Here is a 5,550-nt window from a genome sequence, read left to right on the forward strand (position 1 = left end):
TCCAACAAAAATTCATGGAGATCCAAGATACTATTTTGGTAGAAAGGACGTGGGAGAGTTGCAAATCTCGGTGGCTTTAATTTATATGAAATAAATGTTTAATAAAAGTAGTAAACCATGTGTCATATTTTCAATATTTGTTTTATTCATTACAAAAGCATTTAAAAGGGAACAGAAGAAAGTAGTAAAATGCAAACACTTGTCAGTGACAACCATGTCAATTATTAAAATCACAAATTCAAAGCTTTGAAAACTCAATCACATAGCAAAGATCAAATTCATGGTGCTTGACCTTGCATTGACAAGAGGTGTTGGACAAGATCATATTGTAAATGTCGGTTGCCAACAGGAGAACGTATCATTCTGTATTGAGACATATATTCCGACATTGTAATTCTTCCGGATCTTGGATCTCTTTCCAAATTTTCTCTCACTTCGTCTAAGATGCTGGCTCTAGCTGTTCTGGACCTATTTGGATCCCGTTCGTCATCATCAAACTCGCCATTGTAGTAATCGGCACGTTCATCCTCAACAATCATATTATGAAGGTTAATGCATGCCATCATGATATTGGACAAATTTTCCAAACTCCACCCTCTTGCAGGTTGTCTAATGATTGCCTATCTTGCCTGGAGAACGTACACCAAATGCCTTTTCAACGTCTTTGCAATAAACCTCTTGTTTGGTGGTGAAATATGCTTCAACTTCATTTTGACTGCGCCTGATTGCTTGGACAAGCGTTGCTCACTTAGGGTAGATGCCATTAGCGAGATAGTAACCCATGTTATAACGATGATTATTGAAGTAGTAGTCTAGTTGTGGTGAATGACCTTCAGTGAGCATATCATACAGTGATGCCCGAGGACTGTTATGTCATTTTGTGTACTAGGAATTCCAAAAAAGGCATGCCAGATCCATGTAACAAAATCCACAACGGCTTCGAGAACAATGGTTGACTTTCTTGATTTGACACTAAAGCTTCCTTGCCATCCAGTTGGACAGTTCTTCCACTACCACTACTAGAATAAAGTTCATAGACATCAGTTAGGATTCCTAACTGATGTCTAATAAAAAAATTTCCGATGTATTAGTGGGTGATGTTAAAAATCATGAAAACTTAGACATCGGTTGTTAACCGATGTTAAAAATGACTCTAGACATCGGTTCCTTTTAAGTAACCGATGTTAAAAATGACTCCAGACATCGGTTCATTTTAAGCAACCGATGTTCAAAATGACTCCAGACATCGGTTCCTTTTAAGCAACCGATGTTAAAAATGACTCCAGACATCGCTTCTTTTTAAGCAACCGATGTTTAAAATTACTCCACACATCGCTTATTTTTAAACAACCGATGTTTAAAATGTTTCTAGACATCGCTTCCTTTTAAGGAACCGATGTACATTTTCTTTACTAACATCAGTTTACAATCTACTATTATAGAACTGATGTTCTTAGTCATTTATAACATCAGTTTTTTTTTCATGTAGTTGTCTTTTCGTTCTTCATGCTTCAATTTCTAGTTTAAAGGTGATTTGCTCCCTATGTGCATAAATCAGTTTCTTCACTAGAAAAATATCACAATGAGAATACAAGTTGTTAACAAAGAAAATTCTCATTAATACTATTTTTGATAAAACAAGTACAAAGAGTAGGGAGAAGGGGACATATGGCCTAAACTTCTCCATGTACATCCTTATATACAATCCCTCGTACTTGTAAGGATATCCTTCCCCATTCTGTAAGTCACTTAACAATTTTCTGTCAGCCACCGCACCATTCTAGGCATTCTCTTAACACTCAAAGCATAACTGCATTAAAATGTATTCTATATAGATCTATCTATCTATATATATGCGCATGTTATATAAACCCTTCAGATGTAAATGAGATCCAGAATGACCAGAAATAAGGGATTATCAACTCTAACCATCTGGGCCTTGATCTCTGCTTGTAACGTTTCCATGTTAGATTTTAGTTGGTCAACAACGCTTCTGTGGAGGACAAGCAAACAGAAGAAAGTTAGATTGAAGCAATGACATGTTTAATGACCTTTCTAGTGGAGGTCATAACTATTGTCCAACAAAACATATAATGATATTTTTATGAGAAAGCAGACATAAAATAATACCATGCTGTATATCCATGCGTCATATATTACATGCTGCTACTAATGCACAGACAAACTAAACAGATACACAAATATAATACCCCGAAATATCATGTTATGCAGCCAAAACTGTTGGTTATAAGTCTCTATCAAAGAAGAATTTTTAGAAGCCAATGACTCAGCTAAAGCACGTGAAGCCTCGAGTGCTCGTTGCAAAGAAAACTTTTCTTGTGTCAAATCTTCAATGTGCTGCATAACATGAAACGACAAATGCAGAACATACATTATCAAAAAATTATTCCAACCAAATGAGCTCAGTAGAGCAAATTTACCATTAAATTTAAATGTACAGAACGCAAAAGTGTTAATTAAAGCTTTCTCTTTGCCAGTATTCCAACCTAAGATCTTCCACAAAAAGACAGAATAATTGCTCACAAACTATAATTCAAACACAGAATGGTAATGAAACTTAATTAACTATATGACTAAAGAAACTTGGCAAATAATGATTTAGAAAGATGAAATCATCTCACTAAAAAAAAAGGCCAAATGGATCAGGTGAATAGGTATTGGCTTGGTAAACTTATCCTTCTCAGCTATGCTAAAGCTATTTTTTTTCTTAACAGAACAATGGCAACCTTGAGAAGTATTCTAGGAGTACATATGATCCAAATAGCCCCAGTACCTTCCTGATGCATTTGAAAGACAGGTACTTCATGCTTCAACTGTATATGTCAGTATCTCCATGTTAGAGACTTCATTACAATCTACATCTTTTCATTCTAACTGTAGCCATGTTTACTGCCCCTCAAAAATTGTATCTCACAACTATGTCATCAGTATAACTTATTACATGGGATGAACTTTAACAATCAACCCTATATTTCCATCAGACAGGAATTTCAATAAATCAAACTGCAAATCATTCCATTCCTTCTTCATGCTACATGTGTATTGAACAAGGGTTCACAGTGACCAACTACTTAAATGCTTGAGGACATTTTTACGCTCTAATTAGATACATGTATATATATTTTAAATGGAGAAGAAATGGAAACAGTGGACATTGTAAAGATTCACCAGCAGATAATAATAGAATACAGTACCTGTTCCAAAGCTGCAAAATCATCATTTTGCTTAGATGAATAGAACTCGTGTTTTCTGTCCACGCTACTTTCAACTATTGGCCTCTGCTGGTCCACCCTAGCATTATTTTCCTTCTCCAAATCTGAAAGTCACAGGATCACCAAAGTCTGCAGTACCACCACACATGCTTTTCCCAACTTCTTGAGCAGACTCTCTTGCACTGGTACTAGGTTGAATCAAGTCTGATATGAATCTCATAACAAAAATCCAGTCAGAATCTTACTCCAACCAAACGAATCAGAGATATTGTAAACAAAAACTACAATTATTGCCACATGCTTACAGTTCAGCAATCACAGATAACAAAACCTACACATGTCAAACCCAAATACCCATAATTTTAAACTCAAAAACCTAGTTCATAGATTCAAACTTTATCATGAAAAACATAAACACAAACCATTATCAAATCCCAGAACACTTCACCCTCAAAACCCAGATAAAAAACCAAACTTTCTTCAATTAGAAAGCAGAGATAAAGTTTCTTTAGCTAACCTTCCACATGGGCCTCTCCATGTTCGAACTCTCCCGCAACTAATTGCTTATCTAACACAATGAAAGCCAAATTCAACTCATTAAAACCAAAACCAAGATGACCCTCCATTATAGTATCTAGAAATAATTTTTAACTCCCGATTACCGGACCAGAGTACTGGATCGATGAATTAGCAGAAATTTTTACCTCAATTACAGCTAGAGCTCCGAAGAGGACCACAGTACTAGACCAGAGAAAAGCACAGACGAGAAAGAGGAGGAGAGAGAAAGTGGATCTGGAGGACTCTGTTTCTTTTGTCATCGATCTCCAACCATCAGGGTAGACTCTCCGGAGCCACCATCTTCTTTGCCTTCCTCCGACGAGTCAACGCTAGGCCGCTCGTCCTTTGGCCACGACTAGAAGCATGGCCACACAGCTCCATCCAGTCCACCTCCGAGCTGACGACAAAGAAATCTATTTGTTTTCTAGGGTTTTGTGGTTTGGGTCGATTAGGATGGGTCGCTACTGAGTGAGAGAGAGAATCGTTTTCTAGAGTTTTGTGTTTTGTTTCGATCAGGACATAGAGAGAGAGAGAGAGAGAGAGGAGGAAAGGGATAGAGACATAGAGTTTCGGGGAAGAGCAGGGCAAATGGGTCGCTACTGAGTGAGGAAACGGACCAAGTCTAATTTTGTTCCCGCTTGCACGAAAACCTTTAACTTTGGATTTCCGCGTGTTTTAAAATTTTTGAACCAAATTTTAGACATCAGTCAACAGTAAAAACTGATGTTAATTATATAAATAGAAATCGGTTTTTCAGAAACCGATGTTAAAATAATTTTTTACATCGCATGAAATCTTAACCGATTTAAATGACGTGATGTCTATTATCATATTTCTAGTAGTGTACCAATGTATGCAGTGGAATGATTCTATCATTACAAGGAAATCTCGTCTTTGGGCTCTCTGTAAGAGCCTTTTTAGATCCTCCCTGTTTGGTGCTCGAAGATATCATTGCTGGTAGATAGTGATGATCGTACAATAAAATTCATCAAAGTTTTCTATAGCAGTAGATTCAGCCATCATGAAGTTTTCAACAAGAGAGTCTGCCACTTGTCCGTAAGCCATCATTTGGAGTGCGCAAGACAATTTTGCATGAGGCGAAAAGCCGAGTTGGCCTTTATTGTCGCGTTTTTGCCTGAAGTAGGGGTTAGCTGACTAGACATCATCTAGTAGGAAAAGAAAAACTTTATGCTCATTTGGTAGCGGCGTCTGAATATTTCTTGTGGGTAGATCAGATTTTTGACAAAATACATTTGCAGTAGATCTTCGTTCGCACGCGAACGAAATCGAGGGATGTATTTGCGCCCTGGAACCGACTCAGCCAATTATGGTTGTGGACGGAGTTGTTCATTAGCCAACCAACTGGCTGCCGTCGTCATAACTTGTGTTGCATGCATTTCCATCTCTTCATCTTCTTCATCGTCTTCTTCATCCTCTTCATCTTCTGCGCGTAATCTTTCCTGCCACTTATCGAACCAATTACAACTCATTGCATAAGTGTTTTTTTTTTTAAAAAGGCTAGATACTGTTTAGTACCCTATAGTTTGAGTCCAACATCGATTCAGTCCCTCAACTTTCAATTTCATCAAAAAACACCCCTGCATTATCAAATCTCATCTAATAGGTCATTCCGTCAATTGAATCCGTTAACTCGCTGACGAGGCGCGCCATGTCAGATCATGTGGGCCCCACCTATCAGGCAAATTTTCAAAATTGCCCCTACCTCTCTTCTAGCTCTAGAAGAACTGGCTTTGGCTCG

General features: G+C 37.5%; 1 long non-coding RNA gene across 1 annotated transcript; it reads right to left on the reverse strand.

Moving 5' to 3' along the window:
* Positions 1 to 1,595: 1,595 nt before the first annotated feature.
* LOC112179432 lies at positions 1,596 to 4,402 on the reverse strand. Its single transcript, XR_002927755.2, has 5 exons — positions 3,938 to 4,402; positions 3,751 to 3,801; positions 3,216 to 3,437; positions 2,211 to 2,358; positions 1,596 to 1,993 (listed from the first exon to the last, which is right to left on the reverse strand). It is a non-coding gene; the product is annotated as an uncharacterized LOC112179432 (long non-coding RNA).
* Positions 4,403 to 5,550: the final 1,148 nt, after the last annotated feature.

This window comes from Rosa chinensis, chromosome 7, assembly GCF_002994745.2.
Source record: "Rosa chinensis cultivar Old Blush chromosome 7, RchiOBHm-V2, whole genome shotgun sequence".
NCBI classification, from domain to species: Eukaryota; Viridiplantae; Streptophyta; class Magnoliopsida; order Rosales; family Rosaceae; genus Rosa; species Rosa chinensis.